The sequence below is a fragment of the Myotis yumanensis genome, unplaced genomic scaffold, assembly GCF_028538775.1.
Source record: "Myotis yumanensis isolate MYYU_CA2020_CCGP unplaced genomic scaffold, mMyoYum1.0.hap1 SCAF_3, whole genome shotgun sequence".
NCBI lineage: Eukaryota > Metazoa > Chordata > Mammalia > Chiroptera > Vespertilionidae > Myotis > Myotis yumanensis.
The window spans coordinates 91,240,961-91,266,400 of NW_027223754.1; the positions used below are offsets into that span (position 1 = coordinate 91,240,961).

A 25,440-nucleotide genomic window follows, 5' to 3' on the forward strand; every position below is an offset into this window, starting at 1 on the left:
TCACAGGCAGGGCTGGAAGGTGGAGTCGGAGTGTCTGGAGATGCAGATGGGGAAGTGCTGGACGTGGGAGGACCCTGGGCTGCCAGCTGGATGAACGTCACGTCATTCCACACTACACCTTTGACGAGGACCCACAGCATGTTCTCCTGGTGCTTTGCCCTGCAGACCAGGTGGCTTATGCCCTCCAGGCACTGGCTTTTGGATTTTGGACTCCATGACCTTGTCCTTGGTTTTCTTGGACAAAAATAGCACCTTCTTTTTCTTCTCCTTGGTGAGCACTGTCATGCACATGCTGGGTGTTGCTGTGGCCTCATCACTGCTGGGCAGCCTGCTGACCTGGAGAGAGTGGAAGGTGCACTTGAGGGTGTTGTTGGCGGTAGGCAGGTTTTTCTTCGAGTCTCTCTTCCTGCCTGTGGGCTGGGCTGGGCTGCCATCCAGTAATCCACCTGCCTCTCCATCAGCTTGGCGCCATCCCCCTGGCTGGGGGAGGACAAGCCCCACTCACTGACAAGATGAGTGGGATGACAAGGCCTCATTGGCGACCAGAGGTATGGACAGAGGGAAGGATAAAAGCACGCCGCAGCCCAAGGGGGCCCATCATCTGAGTCTCCCGACGTGTCTGAGGACTGTTGCACTATCCCAACTTTCACCCACTCCCCCGAAGGGAATGAACTATAAGGACTCCTCATTGGGGCTCTTCTGCTTGTAGGAGAGCAGGGCTTCCTCGATGGGCAGCTGGGAGGCACAGTTGTCCCCGTGATGTACTGTGTGATTGTCGTCACGATGTCCTGTGTGTCCTGTATGGCGCTCTGGGCCTCCAGCTTGTGGAACAGGTCCCGCCAGGCCAGGTCCTGGAAGAAGCTGTTGTAGCGGTAATGCATGGAGCCCAGGTACCTGGCCACAGGGTTGGAACCCAGCGGAATGACCAGGAAGTGCACATAGCCCAGCCAGTCGAGCATCTTGTAGGACAGCAGCTCCAGGAAGACCCGCAGCACAGTGCTGAAGTAGTGCTGTGCCCCTGCCACCAGGATCTTCACCAGCTTCGGGGGCTGGGAATTATGGTTACAGTATCTCTGTATCCGCCAGATGATGGAGCTGAAGGCCGCCGGGACGTCAGCCGTGAAGCAGGTGCACAGCACCGGCAGCGTGTGCCCCTGCAGGATGTCCGAGGGGAACTGCTCCTGCCAATCAGAGGCGTTGACGAGGATGATGTTCTCCAGCAGCTGGTCATCAGAGATGAGGATGTGGTTCAGCTGGTTGTACATGGTCTTCCTGGGGATCTGCAGCTGGCTCCCTGGGTCTGGCCATTCTCATTGTCTGTGCTCTTGGCTCACTTGTTCTATGGCTGTGCCTTCTGCCGCTCCTTCAGGTACTTGCCCAGCCATGGTGGCCGGGATGCTTCCCCTTGGCCTTGGTGGAGGGGATGAGAGACTTGGTCTTGGTGATGCGCCCACTGGGCAGCAGCTTTTTGGTGAGGTCTCTGCCTCCAGGCTGTCCTTGGGCAGTGCTGGCTGCTCCCCTGGGTGGGCATGCTCTGAGGCACTAAGTGGGAGACACTGTCACTTGGCTATTGTTGCCTGAGCTTGGTCTTCTCAGGCACTTCAGCCGGACTAGGAGGCTCCTTTGTTTTGCTTTGTTTGTTTTGTTAACCCTCACCAGAGGTTATTTTTCCACTGATTTTTTAGAGAAAGTTGAAGGGAGGGGGAGAGATAGAGAGGGAGAGAAGCATCGATGTGAGAGAGACACATGGATTGGTTGCCTCCTGCACGTGCCATGACCAGGGCTGGGGATCAAGCCTGTAATCGATACAGGTGTGCCCATGACCAGAACTGAACCCAGGACCCTTTACTCCGTGGACCAACACACTAGCCCTCAGCGAAACCTGCTAGGACTCGGAAGCTCCTCCTGGCTCTGGGCACCGTGGATGCTCCCCATGTCCATTTTTGAACTGAAATGTGACAGGCCTTTGCAGTATGGCCTCAGCTTGGGTTTGGTGGTGCTGAGAAGGCTGTCATCTTCCTCCCTGTCTGGGCTACTGTCACTGGTTCTCCAGCATGTTAGTCAGAAGGTGCAGGTCCTCCTCCACTCGGGGACATGATCTGCAGGGTCCTGCTCAGGGTCCAGAGCCTCCTCTGACACTTGGGCTCTGTTCAGCTAAGCCACAACTTTCTGCTTGTCGTGGATCTTGTGACTTTCAATAGTCACTGCTTCTTGATCCAGGTCCTACCCATGGGCAGCATCTTCACTGGCCTCCTGCTCAGAGAAGCTCTCATACTCTTCCTTAGAGTAGTGATTCATAGATCTTGGGCCAGCCTGCATGGCGCTGTCCTCACGGTGAATGGACTGGCTAGACATGGAGGAGGTCCAGATTCAGGTGACTTTGGGGGAAGGGGTCCTGTGGGCCACCTAGTCCGAAACACTGTCGCTGGGCTGTTTGATGCCTGAGGGCCCACGTGTTTTCTTGCGCTTTGGCCAGATTTGCAGGCTACTGTGGATGCTCCCCATCTTTGTCTGTGAGCTGGAGTGTGCCAAGCCTTCAAAGAACAGTCTGAGCTTTGGCTTGGGGTTGCTGAGGGTGCTGTTACCATCCTCTATGTCTGGGCCACTGTCCCTGGGGTTTTGCAGTGTGTTAAATAGAAGGTCCAGGTCCCACTCCAACTTGGGGACATGCTCTGCTGTGTCCTGCTTGAGTCCACAGCCTCTTCTAACACTTTGAACTTTCCCAGCCACGCCACAACTTTTTCCTTGACATTTTGTGGCCTGGTAATGGATGTCTTTCCTAATATCCATGGCCTCTGCTTCTTGGGCATCCCCATGTCAATGCCCTCCTCAGCCAGGTCCGGTCCATGGGTGGCATTGTTGCTGGCCTGTTGCTCAGAGGAGAAGCTCTGATATACCCCCTCAGAGTAATTAACCCTTGACTTAGCCTTGCATCTGGCCTGTATGGCACTGTCCTCCCAGTGGATAGGCTGGTTGGACAGGGAGCAGATCCAGATCTCGGCCACTTTGGCAGAAGCCTCCTCGGCCACTTTGGCCACCCTTCAGGGGTCGCTGCCTGACCTCGGCCATCTGGATGGCGCCCACAGGGATTGTCTTGTAGCTCCAGATGGTCTGGTCTTAAAGCTCTTCCTCCAGTGCAACAGGACCTGTAGCTTGTTGCCTTCTCACAGAGGAAGTGGGGGTCCTGCAGTGAGGTCAGCCCCAGGTCTGTCTCCAGTTGTTCACTGGGGAACATACTCCAGTAGGATGTACTTGGAGTCCTGCATCTTCACAGTGATCACCATTGATATGAGGTTGGAGCCCTGCATCTTCATGCCAATCACCATGGAGATGAGGTCCTTCTCCAGCTCTTTGAAGACCACTATCTTCATTAAGGTCAGGTTGCACAACCTGGGCACGAATCTGAGGCTGGGGCTGTCCAACTCCCAGGTAGCAAAAAGGTTCTTGGGCATTGGTGTGTTGAATCTGGGCACAGGGGTGGGGGAGCGGGAGGTGTGGAGACCAGGACTGTGGGCAGCAAGGTAGCTGCAGCTGCTTACACCATACAGGTCCTTTCTGCATTCTGGGGTGATGGTTTCTCTTCCTGTGTTGGGACAGAGGGGGGACATTCCCTCAGGGGCAGCTTATGAACTGCCAGGTGGGTTGGGGGCTGTTGTTCAGACCAATCCCCTAAGAACTCAGTGACTGTTGTCAGGAGGTGGGACATAAGTGATCCAAGAACAGTGTGTGTGAAAAGGGACCACATGCTCACTGACTAGCTCAGGGAAGGCCTATGTGGTGTTCTTACAAACTCAGAGACCTAAAGTTATCACAAAGGATGTTCTGAAATGAAAACTTTTAAACTAAAAGCAGATTATGGTGGGTAGTCATGTCCTAGGCTGGCATCTTCCCTGACAAAGGTCAATCTTAACCTTAACTGAGCCTGTCTATTGCCTTTTGGCATCTACAATAACATATAATTTGGAATGTCAAAGGACTTACCCTTTTTCCGGACCCTTCAAAGCATAGGCAATGCTCTGCAGAGACCACAAATCCCCTCATTGTTACTGAGTTCATTGTTGACTTGTAACTATCCTATATCCACCATGTAAAAGAAGTATGTCTGTGTCATTTTACTGTTTATCCAGTCACAGAGGATTCCCGCTTTGATTTCTCTAGGACCCTAATGTATCACCACTGGATTTCATGTTACCACCATACATCTCCTGTTTTGATTGTAATGTATAAAATAAGGTGCAAAACTGCCATTCTCCAGAGCATTATCTCAATCCACTGAGATTTTCTTCCTGCCAATTGTTGACAGTGGGGCTTTAATAAACTCCCAAAATTCTCCACAAGTTTGAGTGTTTCTTACTTTGACATTTACTTTGTGTAGTGGGTCAGGATTCCAAAAAAGCTCACCCAGGACCAACCTGTGGACCTGGTGTTAGGATTCAACAGAGGACCCATTGAACCGCTGGTTCCCCACCCATAGGGTGAACCTGGGTGAGTTGTGTCTTAAATCCAGGACTTTTCCCTTGCTGGTGGTAGAGGGTTAGATTTATTTGAGCTGTATTTTTATTTTTATATTTTTATATTTTTTTATTTTTATTTTTTAAATATTTTATTGATTTTTTACAGAGAGGAAAGGAGAGGAATAGAGAGTTAGAAACATCGATGAGAGAGAAACATCAATCAACTGCCCCCTGCACACCCCCCACTGGGGATGTGCCCGAAACCAAGGTACATGCCCTTGACCGGAATCAAACCCGGGACCCTTCAGTCCGCAGGCTGACGCTCTATCCACTGAGCCAAACTGGTGCTGGCTTGAGCTGTATTTTTAAATACTCCAGGTAGAACTAAGATTAAGGGTTGATGGAACTTAGGTTAAGACAAGACAGTAGGGAAAAAAATGGGTGGCTGGTGTTAAATTGTGGCTTTCCAATTGGAATTGCTTTCTGAGAATATGAGCAAAAAAACCCGTTGCTGTATAAATTAGAGTTGAACTCAATCAGCTCCAAAAATACAGGGTCATGTCCTCCCTCCAGCCCGAGTATTAGGTATTCTTAGGGCACTAAGAATCTCTGTGGAGGTGTGAGGTCATTCCTCATGACGTGCAGGAGCCCCAAAGCAAAATTTCAACTCAACTGCAATTAAAGTGACTGGTTCTGGTGGGGGAGCACACAAAGGTTTGGTCAACCGTTCCCTGACCCTCTGGTTGTTTTAGACAGGAGGGAGATAAACCAAGGCACATCAGAGGGTTGAATGTGACTTGAGGGGTGAGAGCCTCATGAGGTTCAACCCGTAAGCAACACGTGTTGACCAACTACATTATATAACTATCCTAGAAAATTTGCTCAGATTCTGCAGATATCAGAAAGAAAAGAAAAACCGCATACACACACACACACAACTCCAAAACAACAACAACAAAACACACCTAAAATTAAAATGAGAAGTTGTGCCTCCAAGGCCAGGCGATGCCAGATCCCAGCCCTCATTAATACTCCTGATAGGAAGCTTTTACAGAAATGGGAAGATTTAACTAGAAAATATCCTCCTAAAAATGGCCAAAATGCAGTTTTATTTGCGTGCCTAAATTAATTTTTTGGCATGCAATAAAAATTGGGAAAATGCCAGGTCTAACATTAAACTGAATGAATGAATGGAAGCATACCTTGATTTGGAAATCAGGAGATTCTAAGAAGCACATATAAATTCTTTTTTAAAAAATTAAGGAATTCGAAATTTTAGAGACTGTCTCTGAACTCTTCTGAAGGTAATAAATGCCAACACCCCATTCTTCCGCCTTCTCTAGCTCCCCCACTATATCCTTCACCCTTTCCCATCCCTTCTTCCTTCCCCTTCAGTCCCCTCCACTACCACTTCCTACTGACTTAAGAAAAAATGAGAATAGGAATTCTAACAACTCCCTTTGGAGAAAAGCTTGTCTCAGCAAGAGAGGAACCAGCAATTGTTCCTGATTTTCTCAATGACCCTGATGGGTTCACAAAGGCATTTAACTGTTATAACATGTAATCCTGGCTATTCTAACCTATTCCAATTAATATAGCTAATGGTTTCTGCCAGCAAATGCAACACAATTTCTAAATAAGGTTTGCAAGAAAATTCCTGTAGAGAAATCTGTCCACTGTTAGAATGATAGGAAACTGAAATAGGATGTAGAAAAACAACAACAAACCACACACACACACACACACACACACACACACACACACCCAACCATAGGGTTGATCCATGGGTGTTTCTCCTTCTCACTGATAGTTTGGGAGCAGGTGAAATCATAGAAAGAGAAGCCACTAAGACCCCTGTAGATACTGGGGCTACTTTATTTGTTCCTAACCACATCCAACTAATTGTCTTCTCCTTCGGAGTAAAGCTTCTGTGCAAATGGCAGGAATATTTAACCAATGTCTGTTTTGTTTTTTTTTAAATATATTTTATTGATTTTTTACAGAGAGGAAGGGAGAGAGATAGAGAGCCAGAAACATCGATGAGAGAGAAACATCGATCAGCCGCCTCCTGCACATCTCCTACTGGGGATGTGCCCGCAACCCAGGTACATGCCCTTGACCAGAATCGAACCTGGGACCTTTCAGTCTGTAGGCCGACGCTCTATCCACTGAGCCAAACCAGCTTCGGCACCAATGTCTGTTTTTAATCAAAACCTGTTTCCAACTAGGGAATGTTATAGCAATATTAGCAAATATCTATCTTTTCTAATAAAATCTGCCCCAATTCAACTGATAAGGAAAGGTATTTTGTTTGTTTATTTGTTTGTTTTATGAAATCAGTGATACCCACACATGCTTTTTCCAGAAGTGTAATATGTATTTAGAAATAAATGAACAAGATACTGAGCCCAACAGAGCCTGAGATGAACCCAGCCATGTGTCCTCAAAGTTGGGGTCCTCAAAGCTGCACCCAGGTTTCCTCGGGGGCTCTGGAAAAGGATCTGCTGGTGGAATCATACACAGACATGGAGAGGCATGGGGGAGATGGTGAGCATTCAGCAGGTAAGATGAGCATATGGCCAGTATTTGTCTGAAAAGGAGCCCAGAGTTGGAACCGCATGCATGCACCTCTGTCCAATACCCACCCAGGGTGGAGGGAGCTGGCCCCTTTGTTCTGAGCTCAGGCTTATGCAGTTGTGAACCCAACCCTCAATGGAAAATTGAGAAACTGATGTCCATAGAGTGGCAGATATCATCCAATGTCCACGACATTCAGAGCCCAGAGTTCAGGAATGTTCAGACCTTCCAGGCCAAGGCTCCCACCTCTCCGACAGAGTTGGTCTGGACATTAGAAATCCTGACATACTGGGAAGCTCCTGCCTGTTCCTCCGTATCTAGGGGTCAGAGGGTGCTTTGTTCTGGGACCCAGAAAGAGCACTAGCTCTTTTTTTTTTTTTTTTACTAAGAGAAAAATTTGTATTATTTTATTTTTATTTTATTTTATTTTATTTTATTTTATTTTATTTTATTATGGTTTAAAGTATAACATATGTTTCCTTTTTTCCCCATGGGCCCCTCCCCAGCCAGTCCCACCTCCCAGCACATGCTCCTACCCCCTCAATGTCTGTGTCCATTGATTATGCTTATATGCATGCATTCATGACCTTTGATTGATCTCTTACTCTCTCCCTCACTCTCCCCTGCCTTCCCGCTGAGGTTTGAGGGTCTGTTTGACGCTTCTCTGTCTCTGGTCGCATCCTTCTGGTGTGGTCCTCTTTGGATTCCTTTTGTTTGGGGTTCTCTGCGCTTCCTGGACTTGTAAGTCTATTTCTTTCACCAGATAGGGGAAGTTTTCTGTCATTATTTCTTCAAATAGGTTTTCAATATCTTGCTCTCTCTCTTCTTCTGGAACCCCTATAATTCGGATGTTGGTACGCTTGAAGCTGTCCCAGAGGCTCCTTACACTATCTTCGTATTTTTGGATTCTTTTTTCATTTTGCTTTTCCAGTTGGGTGTTTTTTGCTTCTTCGTATTTCAAATCTTTGACTTGATTCTTGTGATCCTCTAGTCTGCTGTTGGGAGTCTGTATAATATTCTTTATTTCAGTCAGTGTATGCTTAATTTCTAGTTGGTCCTTTTTCATAACCTCGAGGGTCTCACTAGATTTCTTGAGGGGGTCACTACATTTATTGGCAGTCTCACCAGACTTTTTGAGGGTCTTACTAAATTTATCAGCGGTTTCTAGAAAGTTCTTGAAAAACCTTAAAAGTGTGGTATTGAACTCTATATCCAGTCATTTGCTTTCCTCCATTTCTGTCATTTGTGACCTGTTTCTTTGTCTCCACATTTTTTATGCTTCCCTGCATTGGTAGAGTGGCTTTGTGTGCTAGGTGTCCTATAGGGCCCAGTGGCTCAGCCTCCCCAATTACCTGAGGTGGACATTCTTGGTGCACCCCTTTGTGGGCTTTGTGCACAGTCTTGTTGTAGTTAAGCCTTGATTGTTGTAGGTATCACTGGGAGGAATTGACCTCCAGACCAATTGGCTGTGAGAGTCAGCTGTGTCTACAGTGGGAGAACTTCTGTGCTGAAGACACCCTTATGAGGCAAGACTTGCTTCAGTGGGGCTTTGGTGCTCACTGAGTCTGCCCCCTGAGTGTGTCCCTTATGGATCTGAGGAGTTGTAATTGGATAGTCCCACTCTGACCACTGGGTACACTGGCACTTGGATCTAAGGAGGTGCTAATTTAGCCTCTGCCTGAGGCTACCCAGCAGGAGCTACGGAGAGATGTGCAGATTCCCCTTCCTTGTTTGGGGTTTGGAGGTGCCCAAATGAGGCCCAGCTGTGAAGCAATGCAAGCTGCTGTGGGGCCTTGGGCCTTCTCTTGGAAGTTCTGGGTCTGTCTGGCCCAGCTGCAGTTTGTTAGGTAATTTTCAGATTGCAAAGGGCCAGCCATTCATATGCAAAAGCCTCTGGGCACAGCTTGGGTGGGGCGGGGTCTCAGGGAATCAACAGGGTGGAGCAAGCAGCTATGACGGATCCTCAGCCCTGCCCTAAGGGGCCCCACGTCTCAGTGTCCCGGTAATCGCTGCAAGCACCTTTGAGAGAAAGCTGCCCTCTAGTTCTGAGTTCTGCCCGCTGCCAGACAGTCCAGTTTCTCCCCGTATGAGTCTGGGTCCCCAGAGACTCACCCATAACTGGAGGTCAGAGCAGTCGGGGGCTTGTGACTCCCTCCTGATTCAAAAAGACAGCCGCGTCTTCAGTTGCCAGCCCTTGCCGCGTGTGCCTCCATACCTCTGCACTTCCGCAGCTCCTCTGAGTCTCAGTGTGCTTTTCTCTTTCCTTCTAGTTGTAGAATTTCCACTCAGCCAGCCTTCCTGTGGTTCTGGATAATGTCCGTTTTGTCTTTTAGTTGTATTTTTGAAATTGCTGTGGGAGGCAGCAATTTCCGGTGTTTACCTATGCCGCCATCTTGGTTTCTCCCGGCCCTTCTCTTCTGTCTCTGTTGTGTGAATTTGAAAACCTGCTTTTTAAAATATATTAATTCAATGACTGAGCAATTTCTGAAAGCAGAATGATATTCTGTGCCTCTTAATTTCTTCTTGGACTTGAATATTAGTGATGGTGGCAGAGGGGGGAAGTACTAAGAAAAGCACACAGCTGCTAGAATATGCTTGCGATTTAGAGCCTTTTTTTCCTCCCTTCCCCTCCCTTGCCCTCCCCTCCCCTCCCATCCCTCCCCTCCTCTCCCCTTCCCTTCCCTTCCCTTCCCTTTCCTTCCCTTGAGGATGCTAGGCATTTTTTAATCATCTTAACTTCCCAAACTCTTCTAAGTCACAAACATTACATTTTATACTAAGGCTGACTTTGTTACAGTCACAGGACTAGTAGATAAAGTCATTATTTCAACCTAGGGTGTATTAACTCTAACTTCAGTACTCTTTTTCACTGTGGCTATCTTTATAAAAACTTGAAAAAACATTTTTAATTGAATATAAAACTGGAGAGGAGTAAAGGGAGTAATATTTGAGGGTACTCATGGGGGAATATTTCTAAAGAATATGAAAATGTTAAAGCTGAGGAAAATAAATTGTGCTCTGCCTGGGATAATGATGTGTTCCACTTACACATCCCACAGAAAAATAAAAATCAAGAGCTTTGAGAGATCCTCCATGAACCATCTGTCAGAAGATGTCCACTGTTCAGAACCTCTTCAGCCCACTTTTGCTTCCTCCCAGCTACCCAGTGTACCTTGGGCTATCTATCCAGTGCAGCCCAGAGCCCCATCTTGGGGTGGGGAGGGTGTTCCCATTTCCCGGCTCTTTTCCATTTTGACTCCTCCGTCATCTCATTGTGAGACAGGCTAGTAAGCCAGGACAAGCAGAACAGGGAAACGGAGACCATTAAACAGCAGTTTGCAGTCATCTAGTAAATCCTATCTTCCCTAACCCAGGAACACTCCTCCCCAACCAGAGGATAAATAGCTTAAATCACCCTACTAACCAGAAATCCATGAGTGCCATTTGCTGACCACCCCCAAGGACAGATGACTTCAAGAGAATAAACCTCATTTTGGTGCATCAGCATAAAACCTGAATACGTAGTCTATTTAGAGATCTTCCCCTAGACACCCAGGCTTTAACCCTCTAGACCTGGGATAGAATTTCAACTTCATCTCCAAGTGACGACGTTCTCTTTTCTCGGATAAAGGACATAACGCAAGCCCAGTTCCTTCCTCGTCCCCGAGGACCGTGAGCCCCCACCTCACGGCCTCCCCCGGCTGTTCCCCGGGGCTCGCACTCCCTGGACTCAGCAGGCCCACAGGGCGCCGACTACTCCGACTACTCCGGTGGCGGCAGCGGCAGCGGCCCTGGGGGCAAACGCTCGGAAGCTCCCCGAGGCCAAGCCGCAGCGGTAGATTTAGAGCCTTTTAAGGAAATCCTGACCTGGCCAGGTGTCTCACTAGGATGGAGCATCATCCTATACACCAAATGGTTTCAGGTTCAATTCCCTGCCAGGAAACCTACCCTATGTCTCTGGTCTGGGTGTGAACGGGAGGCAGCTGATCAATGTTTCCCTCTCTCTCTCTCTCTCTCTTGCTCTCAAAATCAATAAAAACATATTCTCCAGTGAGGTTAAAAAAAGAAAAGAAAAGGAAAAAATCCTGTTAGCTATTTAAAAAAAAGGAAGCACTAATGTTTTCCAAGATCTCAGCATCTTTATCAAGAGTGGAATATGGGCGCTCCTTTTAAACGTAGTACAGAACGTTAGAATATAGACAGAGTACCCCTCACAGGGAGATTTTGTATGTCTAATAGTGGTTTACCTTTACCAATTTTAATTCTGACAAATGTAATATTTCTGTCTTCCTTTTAAAATGGAACACAATAGCCGGTCTGACTGAAATTGTTAGTTTTGCATGCGCTGCTATTTATTGGACAGTTCAGAGGGCAAGAAGCAGAGTGATGATTTTTTCTTTTTGCTTGCCAGCTCCATAACTATTGACTGTTCTACAGTGATCTTCCTGTCTTTTTCACTCCTGTCTTCTGTCTTCTTCTCTGCTTTGGAATCAGAAATTTCCATTCAAATCTCCATGTCACTAAGAACTGTGCTTGTGAGAACACAAGTTAATCTCTCAGCCTGTCCTCTGTAATGATAATTACAATTCCCATCTCACAGGATGTATAGGTCGGTGTTAGAATTGAATGACACAATTTGTATTATAGTGGCTGACACATATTATATTCTGCAAAAATAATGTTTCCTTTCCAGCCCCCAATGTCAGGAAAGACACACAAATTTTTTCATGACTCAACATTTATTTGGGAATGGCAGCTGGCTTCTTTTACAGTTTCAGATTTAATTATCATTACCTTGAAACAGAATATTTAATTTTTATGATGCACTTTCCTCATCCTCTAATATCCATAACAGTCATTTCATCACTATTTTCATCACTCTGTAGTGGACTTTTGCTTTTGCAGGAGAAAAAGGGGACAGGGAGATGTTGAGACAGGAAGGTTTGCCCTCTGATGGCTCTGTGCTTGTCCTATCCATGACAGCTTAAGCTCACTCTTACAGAGAAGAGCCTGGCTCTGTCCAAAAGAACAGATGCCCTTAATAAATGTTTTGGTCTGTGGTCTGCCTTGATATCTCTTTGGGTGTTGCCACAACCTTTTGCAGCAAGGATTCAGGATCTGGAAAAGGGGCTGATGCACAAGTGAAGACACTAGACAAGAAATATGAATTTAGAAGGCATGGGGGCCAGGCAGAAACCTTTCTCTAGTGGAGAGGCTCCCTAAAGCCCTGAACCTGTTAGCTTTTATTCAATTTTAGAATACACATCTTGTCCTCAGTTAGGCATGGCAATCCAGTAGCAGACAGACTATCTCAAAGGTCAGTAAATATTACTAAAGGTTTACTTTGAGACTATTAGGTTAGGAAATTGCTTGAGCCACCACTATCTTGACAGAACAATTGGTGCATAGTGTTTAGCCCTTGCTAAAGCTCAAGGTTCATCAGCCTTCTGGGTTCCTTGTTGCACTTTTATGATATTGTTTGACAATGGATAGCTTCCCGTATCTCCCCTTTTTTGTTTTCTTAATAAATCTTGAAAAGTGTATGCTGCCTGAAAGGCTTGAGTCCTTTTTAGACTCTTCATTCCACATCTTCAGACTAGAAATAAACATATAAGAACAAGAATGACACAGGCAATAGTGGTTATGCTAAGAGGCAAATGTAAGCAGATCCAGTGAAAGCAATTAAATTCTTTCATGTCCTTTTTAAATTGCTGCCAGGCATCTAAGAAATTAGTTTGTAAGTTTGCCTGAAATAATTGTGCAATATGCTGTTGTAATTCTAAAATATCAAGGGTTGTGTTACCTTTACCCCAAGCACCAAGAAGGTGATTTTTTTATTGATTCCCAAGAGTATAAGGTACTATTATAGGGAACAGGGGTAATACAAATCTGGGAAAAATTATAATGACACTGTAATGATATTCTTTGCTCTAAGCCATGGATTTTATCACGCATCCACAAAACTGTAGACTTTAGTGCCGATAATTCTATCTCAAACTGACTGTCAATTCTTTTTTGTATATACAATTCTTTTTTGTATAGTTACATTTTCCTTAACTTGTTGTACAAACGGAGAAGTTTGAACAGTTTGTACCATGGATGAAGCAGCAATTCTCACAGAAGTAAGTAACATTACGAGAGCAAAAAGCCCTGCAATTAACATTCCAAGAAATCTTTTTTGTCATTTTAAGATTTTTACCAGGTCATGTAACAGTTGGTAGGTTTGATGAGATTCCCAAGCCTCAGTTAGGTTAGTAGGAACCCACACAAAAGCAGATTGTTTTAAAATCATGAGGGAATCTTTTTGGAATGTAGAATTAATATAATGGGATACTGTGCAACCTCTGCATGACACCTCATACAGATGGCTTGTTGCATTAAGGCACATCTGGATGGGGCCTGAGAGGAGTACAAAAGGATCAAATACACAAGTGATGGCAAACACTGTCTTATTGGGAGTTCCCCATAAGGTACAAATGGAATTTTCTAAGCTATAGTTAAAACTATACCATTTTATAGGTGCAAGTGCAGCAGCTAATTTCCATTGCGTATTTTGTAGGAGCCAATTATCGTGTTGTAATTGAGATTCAACAAACCCTCCTCCATACCTTGATATGGAGTGATTAGCTTCAACATATAGATAGTATGCGGTTCCCTTCCACTTTAGACGTGATTGGTACTATAAGCAGATCTATAGGGGCTCCAATCCACAAAGGAAAAACTGTTATTAAGCTTACTGCTGGTGAGGTGGTCACAATAACAGTCCTTCCAATTAATTTATTCCTCGGTGGGGTGCCATTCATAAAACTTTTTATATAATGGCTTAGTAGGGGGATGACTTAGTAATGCTACATTTTCTGTACCTCTCCCCTGAGCAAGTAGTGATAGTAGATGTATTTGGGCTTTGCTTCCCCCTACTTTGGTGTCCATGCTAGCCAGAAACCTCTCCTTAATTCTACACACAAAGGAGCAGTAGTTAGATTCTGTGTCATACAAAAGGGAAGCTGGGTGGCGACACCCGTGTAATTATACTTTGCCCAGATACTTCCTTGTCCCACCTGTGGTCCCCCCAGATGACCAATGTGCTTGATATTATTGGTGACTACACTAGGCGGGGGGTCAGCCCAAGTAAAGGGTCTTACCCATGAAGGGTCAGGAGCATAAGTCCAATATACTTCCCCATTTGCCCTGGTAGTATTACTGCACAACTGGTGACTGCTAGCATGGCAAGGAAAACTTTCTCAGGCGTTCTTGGGGTTTTGGTCTCCTCACAAATTCTCTCTGCTTTCTGGACTGTCTTCTTCACCATCCCCCAGGTCATCTCCGGACTGTTTATCATCCGTCTTGTTCTCTTGCCACGCCTTATCTTCAGTGTTTTGCTTGGGGCTACTGTTATCTGTGGCTGGAGTAGTCAATTGTCTGCAGCTGCAGGTACAAGGTGCGGTCCCAGGTGCAAGGTCCTCATTAGTCTGGTCAGTTCTTCCCTTGGATCCACGTTGAAGTTTAATATTTCTTACAGGAATCCACATGGGCTTGGAGAAGTTTTCTGGAAATACACCACCATATCCTCAACCAAATGTTAGCAAGGGATTGGGGCCCTTCCACAAACCAGACACAGGATCTTTCCATTTAACCAGACCATTTTCCTTTGGCTTATTCTGACACCAGTGTAATTCCATAGGTGTCTTGTCATCAGCATTACAAGTGAAAAAATTTAAAGTAATTAAGGCTTGATGTAGTTTACTTACAGGAGGTTTCTCCACTATTCCCCCTTTTTGTTTTTTAAGTTGGGATTTTAGCCGCTGATGTTGGCATTCTATAATTGCCTGTCCTCAGGAATTATATGGTACTAGAGGCCTGTTGCAGGAATATTCCTGCAAGAATAGGGCTTCCTGTGGCTGGAGCAAAGCAGAGAAGGGAGCGAAACTCACTGAGGCGGGCTTCGCTCCCGCTTCAAGCCCCTGCAGCTGGTCTTGCCCTCCCGATCCAAGCGGCTGCCCCTCCCATCCTCACCCCCAGCCGCTGCCCCTTATGCTCCAAGCCACAGTGGTTGGGTTTGCCCTCCCACTCCCATCCACTGGGGCTGGGCTTGCCCTTCCGATTCCAGTGGCTGGGGCTTGGCTTGCCCTCCTGCACCCATCCCCTGTGGGTGGGCTTGCCCTTCTGCTCCCAGCTGCTGGCCCTCCCGCTCCAAGCCTCTGCCCCTTCTGCCCCCAGCCGCTGCCCCTACGCTCCCAGCCACAGTGGTTGGGCTTGCCCTCCCGCTCCCAGCCGCTGCCCCTTCCTCTCCAAGCTGCTGCCCATCCCGCTCCAAGTCGCTGCCCCTCCCACTCCCAGCCACTGTGGCTGGGATTTCCCTCCTGCTCCCAGCTGCTGCCCCTTCCCCTCCAAGCCGCTGCCCCTCCCACTCACAGAGGCTGTGGCTGGACTTGCCCTCCCACCTTCTGCCTCCCACTTCCTCAGCCTTGGCTCCATTTCTGTCCTCGTGGCCTCTACTCAGCTCCCTTCTGCACCGCTTGGCCTCCATGTTGTCGTCAGTCTTCACTCTCAGCTAGTATATGCAAATTAACCGCCATCTTTTAGCTTCTATAATTGAAACATTGTATCTTTTGGAGCTGTTGCTTCAGGAGCTCAGAGCCCAGCAGCGGCAGGCAGGGAACCTTGGTTTCCTCCATCACTGGAGCAAGCAAGCCTCATGTTCACTTCAAGCTGCCTGGCTGCTGGCCGCCATCTTGGTTGGCAGTTAATTTGCCTATCACCCTGATTAGCCAATGGAAAGGGTAGTGGTCGTATGGCTAATTACCATATTTCTCTATTATTCGATAGGATTCCTGTAATGTGCTGAATTTTTCACTTTTTACAAATTGCTGGAAATGACAGCTTGTGTCACTGAGTTATTTTAATCCTCCTATCTAATAAAAGAGAAACATGGTAATTAGCTGTACGGCCGCTACCCTTCCCATTGGCTAATCACTGAGATATGCAAATTAACTGCCAGCCAAGATGGCGGCCAGCAGCCAGGCAGCTGACTCGAACAGGGAGGCTTGCTTGCTCCAGTGACGGAGGAAGCCAGGTTCTCTGCCTGCCTTGCCGGCCTCTCAGCTGCTCTCTAAGAAACATTGTAACGAATAAAGAAGCTAAACCAAACCCCAGAAACCTGCTTTCACTCAGCCAGGCTTCAGCCAGCAGGACCGCAACATTGTATCAAATACAGAAGGTAAACAAAGGCCAGAAACCTGCTTTCAGCATCCGAGGCCTCAGAGCTAAAGCTGGCCCAGAATTAAAAAAAAAGAAAAAAAGGACAGGTTGGGAGCTTCAGTCACCCTCCAGCCTGAAAACGGCCCTCAGCCCCTCACCCAGACTGTCCAGGCACCCCAGTGGGGACCCACACCCTGAAGGGGGTGTGACCAGCTGCAAACAGCCATCATCCTCTCATCCAGGCTGGCCAGGCACCCCAGTGGGGACCCCCACCCTGATCCAGGACACCTTTCAGGGCAAACCAGCCGGCCCCCACCCATGCACCAGGCCTCTATCCTATATAGTAAAAGGGTAATATGCCTCCCAGCACCGGGATCAGCATGACAGGGGGCAGCGACAAAACCCCCTGATCACCCTGCGGCTCTGTGTGTGAAAGGGGGCAGGGCCACAAGCTCCCTATCCGCCCTGCTCTGTTCGTGACAAGGGAAGGTGCCCCAACGCCCTGATCAGCCCTGCTCTGTGCCTGATAGGGGGGAGCTCCCCAACCCCCTGATTGCCCTGCGGCTCTGTGTGTGACAGGGTGTGGTGCCCCAACCCCCTGATTGACCCTGCTCTGTGTGTGACAGGGTGTGGCGCCCAACCGCCACCCCCCCCCGGGGGCCCTGCTCTGTGTGTGACGGGGTAGAGCTATAACCTCCCCATCGGCCCTGCCCTGAGTGTGACAGGTGCCCCAACCCCCTGATCCGCCCTGCTCTGTGTGTGACAGGGGCGGTGCCCCAACTCCCCTATCGGCCCTACTCTGTGTGTGACAGGGTGCGGCTCCCCAAACTCTTATCAGCCCTGCTCTGTGCGTAACAGGGGGGAGCTCCCCAACCCCCTGATAGCCCTGCGGCTCTGTGTGTGACAGGGTGTGGCACCCCAACCCCCCCCCACCCCACATCGGCCCTGCCCTGAGTGTGACAGTGGCGGCACCCCAACCCCCTGATCTGCCCTGCTCTGTGGGTGATAGAGGGTGGTGCCCCAACTCCCCTATCGGCCCTGCTCTGTGAGTGACAGGGGGGAGCTCCTCAACCCCCTGATCGGCCCTGCTGTGTGCGTGACAGGGGGAAGTGCCCCAACCCCCTGATCGGCCCTGCTCTGTGCGTGACAGGGGGTGGTGCAGCAACTCCCTATCGACCCTGCCTTGAGTGTGACAGGGGTGGCATTGCAACCTCCTGATCCGCCCTGCTCTGTGCATGACAGGGGGCGGCGCCCCAACTCCCCAATCAGCCCTGCTCTGAGCCCGACCAGGGGCTGAACCTAGGGATTGGGCGCGCCCTCTGCCACCCGGGAGCAGGCCTAAGCCAGCAGGTCATTATCTTCCGAGGGGTCCCAGACTGCGAGAGGGCACAGGCCAGGCTGAGGGACCCCCTTTCCCCCCCCAAGTGCACAAATTTTTGTGCACCGGGCCTCTAGTTGAGTAATAAATTTGTCATTTCTACTGTAGAGATTTTTAGACAAGGGCTTAACTAATTAATGTTCTTTAATGATTTTTAAAAAGTCATTTAAGGCTTTAAGGCAATTTTTGTATTTCTACTTTTTAAAGGCCTAATACTACATTGACTTTTAATTACATTTTATAAATATTTGAAAGGCATTTCCCTCTGTATTTCCTCCTAGAGTAATTTCTAAACCACATTTAGGAAGTTTATTTTAAAAACTTTTACTGTCTTTTAAACAGAGCAACAAACTTGTTTGCTTTTCAGATGCTGACCAATACTGCAATGCATACATTTCAAGTGAAAGTAACTGTCTTTTTATTTATGGTGTCTCATTAATGGTGAGATTTAATGTTTGAATAATAACTTTTAGTTTACTTTATAAATAGTAACGGAAAAGATTTTAAAATTTCTCCTTCTTATTAAGCTTAAAATTTACTTTTAAACAGCGTTCTTTTTGTCTAGTGCTCATTTACATATGTATGAAAATTTTACTTTGGACTTTGTTAAAACCAATTGCTCATAAAATATTGGCTTCTCATATAGATGAGTTTATATGAGACCTTGATTATATCGTGAAAAGCTAACGAAGTATTCAGCAACCTAGTCCTGCCAATCTTAGAGGTTGAAACCTTTATAACATTTAAAATATATGTATATAAATAGAACACAGTTATTAATATTTATTTGATAAAGCTTCCCATGTGATTTCAAGTATATTAGATCGGCCTAATTTAGTTTAAAAATATTTCTTTTAAGAAGAAAGAATAAATCCTTGAGTCATTCCAGGGACCTTGAAATGTCCCAAAGCTATCTCTCAGTTAAAGTCTTGAAATTTAACTTGGAAAGACTATCATGTATACATAACCCAAAGATTATATTATACACTTTTTGTAATTATTCTAAAAAATATCAATTAAATTTAAATTGGTTTTTATATTTAAAATTTGGTTCAGACCATAGAATTAATCCTCCTTTTTAAATCAGGCCAATAAAATATTATATGCTAGGTTGAAATTTACCACACATAGTACACATAAAGACTACACTATATTTTGAACTACTAATTTCTCCAGAGAAAATACAATTATTTTTCTCAAAAATGAATTTCTATACTTTATGCATTTTGTTATCACAACCATATAATTTCTCCCAACTTAATCTGAACTTTAAACTCTTAGAAGTCTTAAATTTTAGATGGCAAGTTAAATACTTAGCATTTATTAGATTAGTGATATATTTATATTTTTAAGGATATATTTCAAATAAAATACAAGACATATATAATTAATAGATTCAATTCTATCCTCTAGATTTTTTATACGAGGCAAACTCAGATTAATATATCAGTATTTTGTCATTTTAAAATACCTAGATATTTAATAGTTTTTATTATTTAATTCAGCAATGTTCTAAAGTTTTAAGTTACCAAAGACTTTGGAAAACTATATTTGAGGCTGGTGAAAAGGCAGGGGTGGGAGAGGGAGCAGGCCTGGCCTAGCTGCTTGGATTTTAAAACTGCCACATTCTTCCTCAGAGATAACATTTAAGGTTATGGCTGCGGCTTCTCTGGGACTGGCCCTTTCCTCTAACAGAGAGTACAGCCAGTCTCCTCTTGAGTGACTGGACTTTCATTATTAATATATTTATAATTATTACTGAAGAGCTTTATTATACACTACAGGCCTGGTGCACAAAAATTTGTGCACTTGTGGAGGGCGGGTCCCTCAGCCCGGCCTGTGCCCTCTCACAGTCTGGGACCCCCTCAGGGGATGATCATCTGCTGGCTTAGGCCCGCTCCCCGGGAGATTGGGCCCAAGCTGGCAATCAGACATCCCTCTGGCAGCCCGGGAGCCCTGGGGGATGTCCACTTGCCAGAGGGGAGCAGGCCTAAGCTGCAGTCGGACAACCTTAGTGCTGCTGAGGAGGCGGGAGAGGCTCCCACCACCACTGCTGTACTGGCAGCTGGCAGACTGGCTTGTGGCTGAGCAGAGCTCCCCCTGTGGGAGCTCACTGACCACCAGGGGGCAGCTCCTGCATTGAGTGTCTGCCCCCTGGTGGTCAGTGTGTGTCATAGTGACCAGTCATTCCCAGTCTTTCTGCTGTTAGGGTCAGTTTGCATATTACCCTTTTATTATATAGGACTAGAGGCCCGGTGCACAAATATTTGTGCACACGGGAGGGAGAGGGGGTCCCTCAGCCCAGCCTGTGCCCTCTCGCAGTCTGGGACCCCTCGGGAGATAATGACCTGCTGGCTTAGGCCTGCTCCCGGGTGGCAGAGGGCAGGCCCAATCCCTAGGTGCAGCCCCTGGTCGGGCTCAGAGCAGGGCTGATTGGGGAGTTGGGGCACCGCCCCCTGTCATGCACAGAGCAGGGCGGATAGGGAGGTTGTGATACCACCCCTAGTCAAGCTCAGGGTAGGGCCGATTGGGGGATTGGGGCACCGCCCCCTGTCACACTCAAGGCAGGGTCGATAGGGAGTTGCTGCACCACCCCCTGTCACGCACAGAGCAGGGACGATCAGGGGGTTGAGGAGTTCCCCCCAGGCACTCACAGAGCAGGGCCCATCTGGAGGTTGGGAGCTCCCCCCTGTCATGCACAGAGAGGGGGTTGAGGTGCTCCCCCCTGTCACTCACAGAGTAGAGCCGATAGGGGAGTTGGGGCATCCCCCCCCCCCATCACACACAGAGCAGGGCGGATCAGGGGGTTGGGGCACCGCCCTCTATCACCCACAGAGCAGGGCTGATCAGGGGTTTGGGGGCCTTCCCCTGTCATGAACAGAGCAGGGTGGATAGGGAGGTTGTGGCCCTGCCCCCTTTCACACACAGAGCCGCTGGGTGATCAGGGGATTTGGTCCCTGCCCCCTGTCATGCTGATCCCGGTGCTGGGAGGCCTCGTGGCTCTGCTGATCCCGGTGCTGGGAGGTCTCGCTGCTCCACTGATTCTGGTGCTGGGAGGCATATTACCCCTTTTACTATATAGGATAGAGGCCTGGTGCATGGGTGGGGGCCGGCTGGTTTGCCCTGAAGGGTGTCCTGGATCAGGGTGGGGGTCCCCACTGGGGTGCCTGGCCAGCCTGGATGAGAGGATGATGGCTGTTTGCAGCTGGTCACACCCCCTTCAGGGTGTGGGTCCCCACTGGGGTGCCTGGCCAGCCTGGGTGAGGGGATAATGGCTGTTTGCAGCTGGTCACACCCCTTTCAGGGTGGGGGTCCCCACTGGGGTGCCTGGCCAGTCTGGGTGAGGGGCTGAGAGCCGTTTTCAGGTTGGCGGGTGACTGAAGCTCCCAACATGTCCTTGTTTTCTTTTTTTTAAATTCTGGGCCAGCTTTAGCTCTGAGGTTTGGCTCCAGCTCTGAGGCCTTGGCTGCTGAAAGCAGGTATCTGGTTTGTTTGGGTTCTATAATTGTAACACTGTTGTGGTCCTGCTCACTCCAGCTCTGAGATCCCGGCTGGCTGAAAGCAGGGATCTGCCTTTGTTCTATAACTGAAACAATGTTGTAGTCCTGCTGGCTGAAGCCCGGCTGGCTGAAAGCAGGTTTCTGGGGTTTTGTTTAGCTTCTATATTTGTAGCAATGTTTCAAACTGCAAGCTCAGAGGCCTGCAAGGCAGGCGGGGAATGTTGGCTTCCTCCGTCACTGGAGCAAGCAAGCCTCCTGTTTGCTTCAAGCTGCCTGGCTGCCGGCCGCCATCTTGGTTGTCAGTTAATTTGCATATCGCCCTGATTAGCCAATGAGAAGGGTAGCGGAGGTACGGCTAATTACCATGTTTCTCTATTATTAGATAGGATTATTTATTTTAGTTACATCTATTTATTTATGTTTTAACAACTTTGAGATTTTAAAGCCAATTATTATTATCCAAGGCATTTTCTTTGGCAAATTTTGTAACAGAGATAACTTACTGACTTTCAGTTGCTTTAATGTTAAAATATTATTTTATTTTATTTTATTTTATAAAAACAGGAGTGCCCCCAAGATTCAGGAGGCAACCTTGGAATGTGGTACATTATTATTCAAGAATTATCCGTTATTATGGAAACATTAATTCTATTGCCCAAACACAGCCTGTATATTTTCCATGTGTCATTTTCACCATCTTTTAAAGTACAACAGTCTTGGGTTTATTCTATAGCATCCATGAAGAGATGGGGCTCAGTCCAAGTGGCCACCCAAAATCAGGCAGAGTGCACCTTCTCTTAAGCTGGCCTTTTTCTCTTCATGGGTACAGAAATCCCAGATGCATCCCTAAATTGTGAGAAATGTCTCATCTATCCAAATTTCAAATGATGGACTGGGAAATAAAAAATATGGCAAAAAGTGAGACTTTTAATAGCACTCTGGGAGTGGGCATCCATTTTACAGGATCACCAAAAGACCTAGTAATTAATGGGCTGTGGCCTTTTTTAGTTACTTCCCTTTGTCTAGGGAATTTTCTTAGAACCTGTGTTATCGGCCATGTGTACCACTCATATTCTCTCTCTCCCTATTCCCACATTCTATTTGCTCTGGGGAAATTTAGTAATGGCCTGACCATTTACTGTTTCTTTTCTATTAAATTAAATTAAAGGCATTCTTAATAGACTAACAATAAACAATTAAATCAAACAACAAAGACAGATAAAACAACAATCAATAGACAAGTGCCCATAACACATAGACAAGACTTAATAAATGAGAGTTCTTTTCATGGATTTTTTTCAGATGTTTTATATTGCCTGGGACTTACAGCCAGAATGCAGCCTAGATCGCAACCTGTTGTTCACAGATTTTATCATATTCTTCTCTCCATAGCATTGACTGGCATCTAAAGTTGTTTTAGCTAAAATCTGCCTGTCCCAGGGCATTGTATGATAATTTTCAGACAAACCATTAAGGAGTTCTTTTGTAAAAGAACTGTTAGCCCAATTTTTTCTAGCTGTTGAGCCTTTCCACACTAGAGGCAGAGGATCCAGGGCCTTAGGTATTACAGACTTTTGATCCCCAATACTAATTGGGCATAATGCAGTTCAAACAAGAGTCCACATAGTTAAAGATGACAGGGGCACTCATTTTCCTTGAGCCTGACTTGAGAGTACTTTTTGACATTTTAATTCCTTTATCCTTGAGCATGAAAGCTAAAAATTTACAATGATGTTTTTGCCTTTTACTCAAATTCTTCCCCATTATAGCCTGGCTGAAATAAAAGATGTTTCTACCCACTTATGGTTCATGACTCCAAAGCTGGAATGGGCTTTGTGCGCAGTGAATTTCCCTTCCTTTTCGATGAACCTCCCACCTTTCTGGTGAATTTCCTTTTTTCTTCGTTTTTCCGCTCAGGCGAATCTTCTTCTCCAGATGCCCCACATTGGGCACCAGATGCCACAACCTTTTTCAGTGAGGAGTCAGGATCTGGAAAAGGGGCCAACACACAAATAAAGACACTAGACAAGAAATATAAATTTAGAAGGCATGGGGGCCAGGCAGAAACCTTTCTCTAGTGGAGAGGCTCCTGAAGCCCTGGACCTGTTAGCTTTTATTCAATTTTAGAATACACATCTTGCCCTCAGTTAGGCACAGCAATCCAGTAGCAGACAGACTATCTCAAAGGTCAGTAAATATTACTAAAGGTTTACTTTGATACTATTAGGTCAGGAAATTGCTTGAGCCACCACTATCTCAACAGAACAATGGATGCATAGCTTTTAGCCCTTGCTAAAGCTCAAGGTACATCAGCCTTCCAGGTTCCTTGTTGCACTTTCATGATAGTGTTTGACAAGGGATAGCTTCCTGCAGGGTGTCCCAAAGAAACAGAATAAAAGTAGATATTCCCATATCAACAAATTGATACTAATATTTCTGTACTACTTTTATAGCATGTAAAGCGTTTTCATATCTGTCACTCATTCATCAATTTGTTAAGCATTTCCTGAGCTCTACCATGTGCTGGGTCTCAACTAGACACCAGAGTATAAATGCAGTGGGGAGGCACTCCCTGGTAAGGCACTGGTCTTGAGGTGTCGTCTTAAATGTCACTTTTCCAGAAAAGCCTTTGCTCCCTGATTTGTTAAGTAGTTCCTCCTGTCTTATTGTCTAACAGCATTCTGTTTCCTTTACAATATTTACCTATCCTGATCTCCTTTGGGGTAAGGGTTCAACTTCTATTACCTCTGTAAGGCCATGTGCTAGAGACATAGTTCATTGCTGGGCCACCAATTGGTACTCAATAAAACCAGTTGAGTGAGTAGAAGACAGGAAGAATAAAACATGCTCATGGAACAGAGAAAGTTAAAAATTCCATTGCTATACACTGTGACAAGTGCCAAGGGAGAGAAATGGATGCGGGTATAAAAGACAAGCATTTCATCGGAACACGTCAGCTGAAATTGTTAACTTCCTGCAAAAGAGCTATCTCAGGCAAGTATTGTCTGTGAATGGCTGGGTAGATCTGCCTAATTCTGGGATGCAGAATTAGGAGAGCCATCTGCCCACAAATAGTGATTAGCTGCATTCTCCAAAATCAGCTTTGTTCATAATAAAAATAATATTCTCATGGCTATGTGCCACACTCTTTAATGGTCTGTCTCATAAATGGTTCAGAACTTGGGAAGGGAAAAGACACACCATTTATTGCCTTTTCTCATACTTTTAAAGCTAAGTATCCAATTCTTATGTTATCCTTTTGTCTGCTCTCCTTATCATTTATAAAAAAAGACTAAACTGCCGAAACCGGTTTGGCTCAGTGGATAGAGCGTCGGCCTGCGGACTGAAGGGTCCCGGGTTCGATTCCGGTCAAGGGCATGTACCTGGGTTGCGGCCACATCCCCAGTGGGGAGTGTGCAGGAGGCAGCTGATCGATGTTTCTCTCTCATCGATGTTTCAAACTCTCTATCTCTCTCCCTTCCTCTCTGTAAAAAATTAATAAAGTATATTAAAAAAAAAAAAAGACTAAACTGACATGATCATATATTAGAAAAATACTATTTTTCTAAAAATAGTATTTATAGGAAAAGAAAACAGAAAAAAGGTAAATGGCTTACATTGTCTAATTATCACAGTGCAAAATTAGAAACCTTAGTCTTTGTGGCTGCCAAAAAATGAGTAAATGGCCAAAAATAAAATAAAAATTCTTTCATAATTCTTTTCCTGGTATTCAGTATATTAGTGTGATGAAACTTAATATGTCTGCAAATAAAGGTATAAATTGCCGCAGAATGTAAAAATATCATCAAGTCACAATACCCAAAAGGTGGAAACAGCCCAAATGTCTATCAACGAATGAATGAATAAACAAAATGTGTTACATACGTCAATGGAATATTAGTAAGCCTTAAGAAGGAAGGAAGTTCTGACACATGCTACATTATAAATGAACCTTGAGGATATGATGAGTAAGTAAGCCAGTCATGAAAGGACACATTATATTATTTCATTTATATGATATACCTGGAATAGTGAAATTCATAGAAATAGAAAGCTGGTGGCTGCCAGGGGCTGAGGGGAGGGGGAAATGGGGAGTTATTATTTAATTAGAGGCTCAGTGCATGAAAATTCATGCACTGGAAGGAAGGATCCCTCAGCCCGGCCTGCACCCTCTCACAGTCCAGGAGCCCTCAGGGGCGGGAGGCGACCTGGCAATCAGGGGAAGGTGACACCCCCACCACACCTCTGCTGCTGCCAATGCCAGCAGCACAAGTCTTGGCCAGCCCTGATTACCTGAGCCTCGGGCAGCCCTGGGCGGCTGGGCAGCCGCCAT

The 25,440-nt window shown here is 46.3% G+C and overlaps 1 pseudogene; it reads right to left on the reverse strand.

The window, feature by feature from the left end:
* LOC139006245 (phosphofurin acidic cluster sorting protein 2-like) lies at positions 1-25,440 on the reverse strand (annotated as a pseudogene).